Genomic DNA, 12557 nt, shown 5'->3' with positions numbered 1-12557 from the left:
AACCTCGGGACATGGATTTACATGAGGAAAATAACAAAATTTTAGTTCACTTTCACGAGAGAGAGAGAGAGAGAGAGAGAGAGAGAGAGAGAGAGAGAGAGAGAGAGAGTTCAGTTGGGAATGGAAACTTGAATGTCGTGCCATTGTTTTAGGGCAAACTAACTGCAGTTATTTCTTTCCTTCTAGCTCAGATCAAGTTGACTAATTTTTGCACTTTTTTAATGGACATTTTTCTATTTTGAAAACCTTCATTAAAATATTTGAGGATTATTTAAGTTCGGTAAAAAAATGTTATCGCTTAAGAATCCAATAAAAAGAAAAAAAATTCAGAGAAAATTTTGAAGAACTGTTAGATTTTAGAGGGTATAAAATGATAATTTAGTGTTACATTTTTTTTAAACTGACTGATATTCATGAATAACACAGTATAGCTGGAAAACACTTTCAAATCGGATATATATATATATAATATATATATATATAATATATATATAGATATATATATATATATATATAGGATATATATATATATATATATATATATATATCTATAATTATAAAATATATATAATATATATATATATATATATTATGGACATCCCATGGAGGTTTTTTATATGTGTATTCACTGGACCTGTATAATAATATATATATATATATATATATATATATATATATATATATAGATATATATAATATATATATATATATATAGATATATATAATATATCTATATCATGACAGCCCCTGGAGGTAGTGTATCACTGACTGCTATATATATATATATATATATATATATTATATATATATATATATATATTATATATATATATATATATATATATATATATATATAGCAGGTCAGTGAATACACATATAAAACCTCCAGGGGATGGCCATGATACAATATACATTTATTAGGGGAACCCAATTTGTTATGAGAAACGTTACGCACATGAAAATCTCTGTGCATCATCAGTCTGTGAAAGATAAAGACACATTTGTAAATAACAAACAATAAAAGTGTAAAAAAAACCGGAATTCACATAAATTAAAAAGTCTTGAAATTACATAAAAGAACAAAGTAAAAATGATAAAACAGGTTAAAAGAGACTGCTTAAACACCAACCGTTCATTGTAAGGAGAGAAGATGGAATGAACTAAGACAAGTTAAAAGTAACGACTTCAACTATGCCAGGTACAGAGTTGCTGAGGACGTGTTACTGTTAAGAGAGGGAACAAGCCTCTTGATATATAAAGACTCAAGGGTGGTTAAATGGTCAGGATTTTTGACATGGTCTATTATGGAAAACTGTTCTTTTTGCACTTCAATTTTGCAATTAAAAGAATGATTTCTGATGTGTTGGAAAATTCAGGTTGTTTTATTCTTTGACCAGTGCGAAAGCTGAAGCCCAAGTGAGAGCAATATCTGACCCTTAACAGCCTCGAGTTGATCCGACGTAAGAGCCCGGACATCCAGGGCATGTAAATTTATATAACGTTGGATCGCATAAAACTCATATTGCTGGATATGAGTTTGACTTTAAGGCATGGTATCTCATGTTCAATGATTCGTTTCAGGCTGGATGTAAATTTCAAGTCAGATATATAGGGGATTGTGACATAAATAGTGTTTTAGGGACATTAAAATTAGGTATTGGTGGCTGCAAGAATTTCGTAAGTATTTTTGTTGATGGTTTTTTGAACAATGTCGAATGGAAACGAATTAGATTTGAAGAAACCTAACAAAAAAGTCATTTCCACGTGGAATAGTTGCCAAGACGAAGAGTATTTCAGTGCTCTATTAACCAAAGTGTTTCTATTAAAATGTCTGTATTCGAAGCATTATTCTCTTGCCAGGTGCGAGGCGCATTTGATTTGGTACCCGTACCTTCCCATGGGGAGAATACGATTAGGTCATTATTCTCTACAGCAAAAGAAAGACATACTCGTCTCAGTCGTAATCTCACGTCAAAGACGCGAGAAATAGTGAAGAGAAGCAATAGGAAATCATGAGATGTCAAAATTGCTGCTGGGAATAACGTGTTCTTGAAGGTTAATGTTAGAAATGAGATCAATTATAAATTAGGTCCAAAATGTGAGGGTCCTTTTTGGGTTATAGAAGAAAAGAGAGGAAATAGGTTTGTAGCCCTGGATGAGAAAAGAGTTTTTTCTAGGTTAACGAATACATCTGAGATCAAGAAGACGGGAAAATCGTTAAGAGAAATTTTAGCCGCGATGTGCATTTTGTTTTCTTTTCTCTTTCTCTATTTTTCAAATTTGGTTGGTAAAATGTGGAGACAGGGGTCGGTAAAATTATATGTCTTTTTTTTATACTATTTCCTCTTTGGTCAGTTTTATTTAATAATTACATTTCCTTTACTCTCTTCCTTGTCATGCGAAATTGCAGCGATTCGGCGTAAATTGCTGGGGTAATTGTTGTAATAATTAATGGGGGAATTTAGGTGAAACAGTGCTGTAAAGTACCGTGGAGTTTGAGGGTATTCTTGGTGTTTTTATTCTGTTGGCCAATAATTTTTTATATATTTTATAATTGGTGTTATGGTGTTACTAGATGAATAATGGATGTTGTGATATTACTTGTGTTATTTTGGTGATAATGATTTATATAGTTAGGAACCAATAGGGTGGTGATCAGGGTTTTGGTTCTTTGTGGTTTTTGATTCTTTAGTGACGTATAGACAGTCATTTATGTTGAATAGCTTTCTGAGATTAAATCACGGCGGGGTGGTTTTCTTTGGTATTATATCTTTTTGGCGGTATTAGAGTGGTTTCGATATGTTCAACCTGAGGATAGGTGTCTTTACTTCGATCTTTATATAATTGGGGTGGATTTCTTGTACTAGTGCTGATTAGGGGACCATTGAGGATTTAATTTTGGAGTTAATGGTAATTTGTGATGTTAGTGAGGATTTTCGGGTTTAATGGTGACTTTGGGTGTTTATGAGGCTAGTGACAGAAGTCTGTGTATTTTTTTTTAATTGATTTTGGAATAAACAGGTTGTTTGGTGGTGATGACGTGATTTTGTGATAAGTTTTAGCATAACCATGTTTATGGTGCATACACAGCTTTCCCCTTTGCTTGGAAGCTTCTCACATGTCTGAATAAAAAAAGAAAAAGTACTTGATCCACACCCGTCTTCCAGGTCTCAGCCAACGTCACTCTTGCTTTAAAAACTTTTTATTAGTAAGTTTCCTTGGCCCCTTATTTATTCTTTTTTTTGTCGGGGGCCGGGGCGTTATCGACACTGTGAGTGTGTGTGCGTGTGTGTGGAGTGTGTGTGTGTGTGTGTGTGTGTGTGAATAATCATAATAACCACAACGTCCTCTTAACTTCTCTAAATCTTCACACTTTTTGGATACGTTCGCCACCGCAACGTGACCTCGTTCTGATACTCTGGATAAGGGTTCGTATTATGCTCTGGACATTAACATTACTTCGTGTTATGCGTATAAAAAGTGTGTGTAGATCGAAAAAGGGGACTTCGAGGGTCTACCAGTTACCCTTGTTCATTTCAAGTTGTAGCCTTTTATTAGTCATTTATGACCTTTCCTTACCTGGGTTGTGTTTATTGACATAATCGATGATGAATTTAATGTAGGATTGCAAGCATATCCAATAACACTAAAATAGTGTGGAAACTAAAATGTATATCATCTTCGACTATGATTATATTAATTTAGGGTTTCAAAATAATCTAGTAATTTGGAATATTTATGCAATCATTAACAAAGCGGACAGAAAGATTATTCATCCTTTCCATCTGATCAAACCATAACTAATTGTAACTTGCTTCTGGTGGCAGAAGATTTATCATTTAACAATACCTTATAACCCCAAAATTCGTAGACATTTGCAATTATCAATAAATAATCATGGAGAGAGAGAGAGAGAGAGAGAGAGAGAGAGAGAGAGAGAGAGAGACCCACAACAATAATGAGAGAAAAATTAATACTAACTACATAGAAAAATGTGTATTTGCTTACGCATGAATGTTCCGGATGCTTTTGATGTTGCTAAGGAACGATTTATAAATATTTATCTTTAGCTTTTAGAAGCAGTCTTCAAGATTTTACAAGGTGTAAAGTGGTTTGCTGGACCAATATGCACTCAGGGTGACATTGAATTGTTAATCCCTGATGACAGATCGATGTCTGGTTGTGGCAGTCCTGGTCCCGCTTAGGATCTTTTAGACACTTGAATATTCTTGGAAGACATTCGGTAATCTACCTCTAGATGATTTCTAATTTTTTTTGACAGATTCCATGTCAGCGAAGGGTTTATTTCATTGTTTTATATATCAGTTTTTCATCCCCCTTACATCATACACCCTACCCCTGGTTGCTTCCTGATGTAGATGGACAAAGTTCCAAATTAGCTTTTCATAAGTATGAATATTTTACCTGGTAGGATTACAGCAAACAAACAACTTGGGACTTTCATTGTTTATTCATTAACAGAGTTTGCTTTATTGAAGGAAGAGCAGGATCTTCGTGGAGTTTTCTTGTTTTCATCCCAACTTTTTCTCCGTTGCAGGAAAACAAATTCTTTTATCTCTGGAGGAGTGTTGCTTCTTCCGAGTGGTCTGAACAGCGGAGATTCATGAAAGATTCCACTGGTGGTACCTCTCAAGGGCATTGGCAAAATATCCCAAAGTGTGAAGTCCATTGCTTGATGATTTTGTGTTGTAACTATGTCAGGAATTTTTTAATTTTTAATTTTAAGCATAATATCTAAAACACACATTTCCAATTAATTACATCACTGAGTGCAAGAATGTATCTGATCTATAGTTTCTGTATCTAGAAGATCAGCAGAAAGGATTTCCATGGGATTCCATTTGCAAGATGGAGTGGTCATTTCTTTCGCTAAAATTTGACAACAGCAAAATCGGTTTAAGGCAAAAAGCATTTCTGTCTTACACAACTTCTTTAACATATTAAATTCAACGTTAATGTCCTGTATTTCTTATCGTTTTTGCTTGTCGTAAAATAAAAAAAAATTATTACTCAACTTAAGCAAGACATAAATAACCTATCAACCTAATGATTTGAAAACTCGCACTATGTGTTGACAGCATTTTAAAAAACTTACGAATGAATCAAACATCAGCACTAAATGCAAAATATGATTCAAGATTTCCATGTTTCTATTGCAGGCCCTAAAATAAACTGCCATGACGGCAGTCTCATATATTAATTAAAAAATAATAAAATCCATCTTCCCCCTTTCCCCAGGTTCTTTCATAATCCCCCAAACATGAATATATCCAAAGTCTTACCAATGCAATTACATGTTATATAGCATATTGTTATAGATATAATTGCTTTTTAGCATCATAATAGTCTTGCTCATGGAAATAAAAGATAATTAACTAACAGATTTTTCTCTCAAACAAGAATTTCCAAACTTTCGTGTCCACTCTTCTATTCAAAGAAAATAAGCAAAAAATAATGATAAAAAAATAAAATAAAATGTTCAACATACTATCGACGAGATTGCATTTGGCCTGCGATCACTTGAGACCAGTACCCTCCCTGCGTACACAGGAAGTAGAGAGAGATTATTATTATTAAAGAAAGGAGTTTTACCAGTCCAATGAGTCAAACTTGACTCTCACAGGGCTGGCCCGAAAAAAATCGGGATATAAATAATTCTAAAATTTAAAACATAAAAAAATAAAATAAATAAATAAATAAATAAATAAATAAATAAATTATATATATACATATATATCTACTTATCTTCAAATATAGTACTAAATCTAAGTGAAAAAAATGAATGAATAAATAAATATATATATGAAATCTAAGCGATAAAAAGAATTAACTATATATTAAATCTACGTAATTTAAAAAGAATTAGTAATAAAATAAAAATCTTAGGTAAAAACTTAAATTCTATCAATTAAACGTGTATTCCTTAAAAAAGTTAAAATTTTAAAAACAGAAAAAACTACTAGATTCAGTTAAAATGTCAGAAAACGTTTTCCGGCCAAAACATCTCTCTCTTTCTCGCTTAAAAAACCCGACAAACAAACAGAAAATATATGTTTAAAGATAAAAAAAGTATCACACTCACTGCACATGGGAATAGTGCCGTGAGGTGTACACATTAAAAAATCCATTGGTCCATCTCGTATGGCCAATTCTTATCGAGTCAATATTACCTTAGTTTTTTTGTCGTATTGATTAGATGACTCCCATGGAGAAACAGTTGACTTTAATTGTCTTAATTTATTATTCTGAGATACGTTGCTCCATAATCTTTGCCACTTTTCCATTGTAAATGTTTTAATAAAGTTATGTAATCTCTAACGGGGAGATTAATATTCCGTTGAGGCAGGTTGACGGCTGTTTTAGCAGCAGTATCCGCTCTTTCATTTCCAACAACTCCTACATGAGCTGGACCCAACATAATTCAATATCTACCCCTTCAAGATAAAAATTGTTTAAAAGTTCTTTAATCTTTAATACCAACAGGCTCTTATGTGAATAGCTTTTGAGGGCTTCTATGGCACTTCGTGAATCCGAGTAGATGATAAATTTTAAATTTAGTCTTTCTTCATGTGCTTTAACAATATTGATGGCTAGTAAAATGGCATATAGCTCGGAGGTGGATACAGAAGACTCTTTTGGCAATGATAACTGGCTCATTTTCTTCAAAGACACTGCAGCGCTTCCTACACCCACTGAAGATTTAGAGCCATCAGTATATATGGCGTAGTGAGGACCTTTCCTTTGAATATGCTCTATGGCAATTTGTTGATGGTGACTCGGGGTATAGCTGAATTTCTTAGATAAATGAAAAAGATGAGAGCATATTCTTGTTTTTTTTCATGATCCAAGGTGGGGGAAAAAGAGATGGTTGAATGATCTTTCATTTTAGATATTTGTTGCACTGCAAAAGCCTATTTGCTCTAATCGGGAATGGTGGCACATGATTATTTATAAAAATATCACTCTGAAAAAAGAGCTTTTTTGTAGGAGAACTTGTAGACAGAATATTCAATGCACTCCGCATTGTTACAAAATCCCGATGCAACGACAAAGGGGGTTCTCCAATTTCACATAAAACCGAGAGATTTGGGATGATCTAAACGCTCCACTACAAATTCTCAGGCCTCGAGTATGTATTGGATCTAAAGACTTTAAAGTTGCTTCAGATCCTGATCCATATATTGGGCTTCCATAATCTATTCTTGATAAGACCAATGCCTTATATATCATCAGTAAAGTTGATCTCCTTGCACCCCATATTGTATGAGATAATTTCATCATTAAGTTAAGAGCACTATTACATTTAGATTTGATGTGTAAGATACATGTGCTTTCCAATTCAAATGAGTATCAAAGACCAGTCCCAAAAATTTTACTTTATCTTGGAAATGGATTTGTACATTGCCCAAAGTAGATTTATATCTTGATTCTGTTTCCATCTACTATTCCTATAAAACATTATTGCTTGAGTTTTTTCTGCCGAAGAAAGTCTGAAACCAACAGACGCAGTCCAAGCTTGTATTATTTTTCGAATGGCATTATTTAGAATTCTTTGCAAATGACGAAGATTGTTGGATGAATAGTAAATTGCAAAGTCGTCCACATAAAGACTACTTTGGCACTCCCTGGTGGCAATTTTGATCTACTATATCGTTAATTGCCAACGCAAAAAAGCGTTCCACTTAAAACACTGCCTTAGGGTACACCACAGTCAAGCTTAAAAGATTCAGAGTAAATATTATCAATACGAGTTTGAAATGTTCTTCCATCTATAAAATTTCTGATAAAAAATAGGAAGATGTCCTCGGAAACCGTTATGATGCAAGGATTTTAGTACCGAGTACCTCCTATTGTATCATATGCCTTCCTGAATGTCAAAAAATAGGGCTATTGTGATCTGTTTTCGTTCAAAACCTCTACGTACATAATTTTCTAGGTGTGAAAGAGAGTCCAAGGTGGATCGCTCCGATTGTGAGCCAAATTGAGAATTTGATAAAACATTATTACGACGCAAGCACCAATTCAATCTATAATTAACCATCTTTTCCAGTAATTTACAAACACAACTGGTTAGTGAAATTGGTCTGTAATTATCTGGATTACTAGGATCTTTTCCTGCCTTAGCTATTGGTATTACTATTGCATGTTTCCATGCCTTTGGAAATAGATGTTTGGTCCCAAGATGATTATAGAGATCCAATAGATAGGCCCTTGGCTAAAGGGGCTAGATTTCTCATCATATCGAAATTTACATTATCTTTTCCAGGGGCTGTTGAGCTACAGTTTGATAATGCAAATTCCAACTCTTCTTCAGTAAATCTCTTATTGTAGTAAATATCTTTACAATATCAAAATTCAATGGTATTGCTTCTTCTCTTCTTTTAAGGGCTCGAAAGTGGGCATCTAAATTATCAATACTGCTTATGTTTTCAATATTACGACCGATAATATTAGAGATTGTCTGAGTATCATGTATTAATTAGCCATTATGCATTAATGCGTGTCTTGCTGGTCTGCTGTAAGAACCGTTAATCTTCCTAAATTTTCTGCCACACCTTCTGCATAGAAGTATTATCTGATATGCTTGACACGTATTTTTGCCATGAAATTATCTTGCCTTTAATTACTTCCTTCCTAAATTTAGCAGAAATCTTATTGAAATATGGTTTCAATACACTAATTTCTATGGCTATGTCAACTAATTTGTTTATTGTATTCCCTAACATTAGGGGACCTGTACTCAAATGTTTGAATCTTTTATTTAGGGTTTCTAATTTTCTTCCAATTGCATGCTTTCGTTTATCAGTTGGGTTAATGTGTCTGACCACCATGGGACCGAATGTTTCAACTGTCGAGTGCCAGTCAGAGGCATCGACTTTATCAGCCGCTTGTGTGATAAAATTCACAAAGTCGTCGTTTGTTTTATCATGATCCATGGGAATAATCAAAGGCAGGCACTTGCCTAGTGTAAAACTTGAACTTATCCCAGTCAGCTTTATTTGTATTATACCGTTGGATCGGAGAAGTTGGTGTATGTCTAATATGGTAATAAACAAAATAGGAAAATGGTCACTGTTAAACAGGTCATCTAGGACATTCCATTCAAACCTATCAAACAATATTATTGGGACAAAGTGTTAAATCAATTGACGAATAGGTGCCATGAGTTTTTGAGTAGTAGTGGCTACTCTCTGCCTCATTCAATATACAGAGGTTGTGATCATTCATCATCTGTTCGACCTTTGAACCATCTGTGTCAAAATCAACACAATTGGTATCCCAGATGGGATTGTGGGAGTTAAAGTCCTCCTAATAATAGGAAATTCTCTTGCCTTTTGGGGAATACTTTAGGTAGATTTTGCAAAATTATAGTTACAAGAGGGTTGATTGTACATATTATAAATATTAAAGGAGTTATTATCTAAATGTAATCTAACTCCAGATAATTGAAATTCTGAGGTTCTAAAGGACATAGCATCGTAAGTTACTCTGTTATGAATATAGATTGCAGTTCCTAATGTATTAGCAGAAGGAACTGAATGAGATGCTAAATTGTAATTTCCTATTGATTGAACGGTATCATTTGTATGCTGTAAGCATATTGCAATTAGATTATAATATTTTAATAGTCTTTGAATTTCCCCTTGATGTAAACGGGTTTTAAGACCATTAACATTCCATTGGAATTACGTATGAATTGTACATTATGGTAGTGGAGGTGGAATATCACTAGGTAGAGTATTGTTTTCTGCTTATTTTGCCGGGAATGGGTTTCTGTTTAACTGCAGTAGCAGTATATTTTTTTTTAATTAGGTTTTGCTTCTTTAGCTATGGCTCCCTGTTGGTTACTTCGGATTTCGATTCGTTTCCTGAATTTCTTTTGGATTGTGATTAAATTTTTCTAGAAATTTTTCAAGATGAAGGGTGCCTGTTGCACGCTTCTTTATTAGATGGTCAACACACATACAACCAGCGTTGTGGCTTTCTAATTTACCATACTGGTTTTTATTTTTGTTCTTAGTAAAATTGTCTATTAGATTATTCATATTATGTATACTTATATTTTTAAGTTCATTGAATTCGTCTAAAAAACAGTCATTACAGCCACAGGACATTTTGTGGGTTGTTTTATGCCCTGTTGGTGTTTTATGGGATATCATTGATTTACTAGTTTTGCCTAAAACTGGTGAGGGATTTATTTCTTCAAGGGGTACATTGTTAGTAAGGATTTCTTCCGCTTCTTGAGAACCGTGTGCATTTGCGTGTACTTCGGCCTTTATCACATGGGTGGTAATATGATTGTCTGATACATTAAGTTCAGATTCAGAGGTTGGGAGTTGAAGCAATGTTACCATTTCTGCTTCAATTGGGTTTGGTACATGGAAAGAAGCCCTTTCAGGTATGTATACTTGAAGAGTATCTTCTGTTGGTTTAGTTAAGCATATCTCATTATTCGATTTTTTTGATTTGGGAGGAGTTGTACTTTCAAGTACACGTTTTTTTCTTTCTGACTTTGCTTTTGGGATTTCTAGTCCCACCATCTCCACTTCAGAAAGTTCTTCCGTCTCTTTGGTGCTGTCATCAGTGGCGAGTATGTTGAATCTGTTCTGTACAGAAATCTGCCCTTCTTGTTTAGTTTGATTTTGGGTAGTAGTGTCATTCTTTTTTCCAATTATTCTATTTATATGTTGGCGTTTTGGTAATGATTTGGGAATACCAGCGTCAATGCAAGAATTGGATTCTGATCGACTTGATGAAGAAGTAGAGTTATCAGGAATCCTTGATTCTGCACCAGACAAGAAATGAGAAACTTGTATATCATCAGTTGATTGCAGATTCTTGGATGCTACTTTCGCATAAGTCGAATTATTACCTAAAATATGTTTTCTTGCAGCTTTATAGGTGATATGCTCATTATTAGCAGTACTATATTATAGTCTGTTCTAATTTATACAGAGGACATTGTCTTGAGTTCGGAGAGTGAGCTCCCTTCACAATGATAACAAAATTTTTCGGGATACACAATCTTTGGAGTATCGTGGAATTCAGAAGCATTATGGAATTTGGAGCAAATGAAGCATCTTGTTCATTGGTGCATTTCCCAATACATGAGCCAAAATCATAACACTTGTAACACTGCATAGGTCGTGGGTGGAATTTCTTGACCACAATGCTCAAGTGTCTGACTTTTATATAGTCTGGAAGATAGGGTGTGGTAAATATCAACAATATGGCATTGTTATCTCCTGGTAGCTTTTTAACTTTATAAACAGAAGAGGGGCATCTCTTCAGTATGTCCTCATCAGAAAACTCATATAAATCTCTACAATATATTAATCCTTTTGACTGGTTGAAGGTGCTGTGAGGATAAACCTTCCCAATGCTATCTGAATCAGAAGGTTTAAAATTTCTCAATAATACTGCTTGGGGACTCATTCCCAGCCTTAATTAATAGATTATATCCATAACGCTTCAAATTTCCTTGAGGAATGGTACCAACTTTCTTCTCAAGGCATTCGTATCCCTTAATGATGTTGTTGCACCCTTCGTTGTACGAAGCAACATACCAAATTGGCTCAGGTAATACCCTGGAGCAATTTTCTGGGCATCACTCAAGTCAGAGTACTTTGGAATATAGTCAAATTCAGAATCCAAAACGTTTTGAATATTATGCAATTTTGCACGGCCAGAAAATCCACAAATGTTGCCACTTTTGATATTGGAATGGGCAATCATAGCTTTGGAATGATCCTGAAAAGTTATATATGCTTCAAAATCTTTTTTGTCTTTTGAGAGTTTCAGCTTCATCCTTTCAATCTCTCCGAAAGGTTTAAAATGAGTGAACAAATTATCATAATTCATATCAAGTGCAATGCCCGTACAATACAAGACTCTACAATTTTCATTTGCACTGCCAGATTTTTTAATCCCCTGGCATCCTGGGGATGAAGGAATAAATGGTTCCAGTGTGTAAATACGGAACTGGAGGAAAGGCCCTTTTTAGTTCCCTGGTTGTCAACCGAGTTGTCATTACTTGAAGTCGCTAAAGTCGTCAACAGTGCCGGTGGAGAGTCAGCAAATCCAGGGGAAGGGGGGTCATTAGCCGAATTATCCATAAGAAGGTTTTAGTTTGTTTGTTTAAATGTTTTGTGTTTGCTTGTTTGTTTTACCTGCTTGAGAATATTAAGAAAGTATCATACGTTGTAAAAGGCATTTACATTCTCCACTATCGGCACAGTGAGAGCATACTTCCCAGATGATCCGCTCCATACCCTACCCGTAGGATCGCATCAAAACAGATACAGAGGCACAGGTGTAAGCTAAACCCGCCTGTTAGGACTGAGACCATAAAATCATGGAATCATCCCCCCTGCATCTGTAATGACGGGCTTCCGGCCATAAGCCGAGAGTCCTATTCCCAAAGATTGGATCCCCCTGGATTCCGATGACCCAACCTCCGGGAACAGTTCCGCCAAAAGGTCCAAACCATCTTCGGGACGGCTGACGTCATCCTATACTCTCACATATAGCTTTGA

The sequence above is a fragment of the Macrobrachium nipponense genome, chromosome 36, assembly GCF_015104395.2.
Source record: "Macrobrachium nipponense isolate FS-2020 chromosome 36, ASM1510439v2, whole genome shotgun sequence".
In the NCBI taxonomy this organism is placed as follows: Eukaryota; Metazoa; Arthropoda; class Malacostraca; order Decapoda; family Palaemonidae; genus Macrobrachium; species Macrobrachium nipponense.
The sequence above is the reverse complement of the archived record's forward strand: the minus strand, read 5'-3'. Positions refer to the sequence as shown.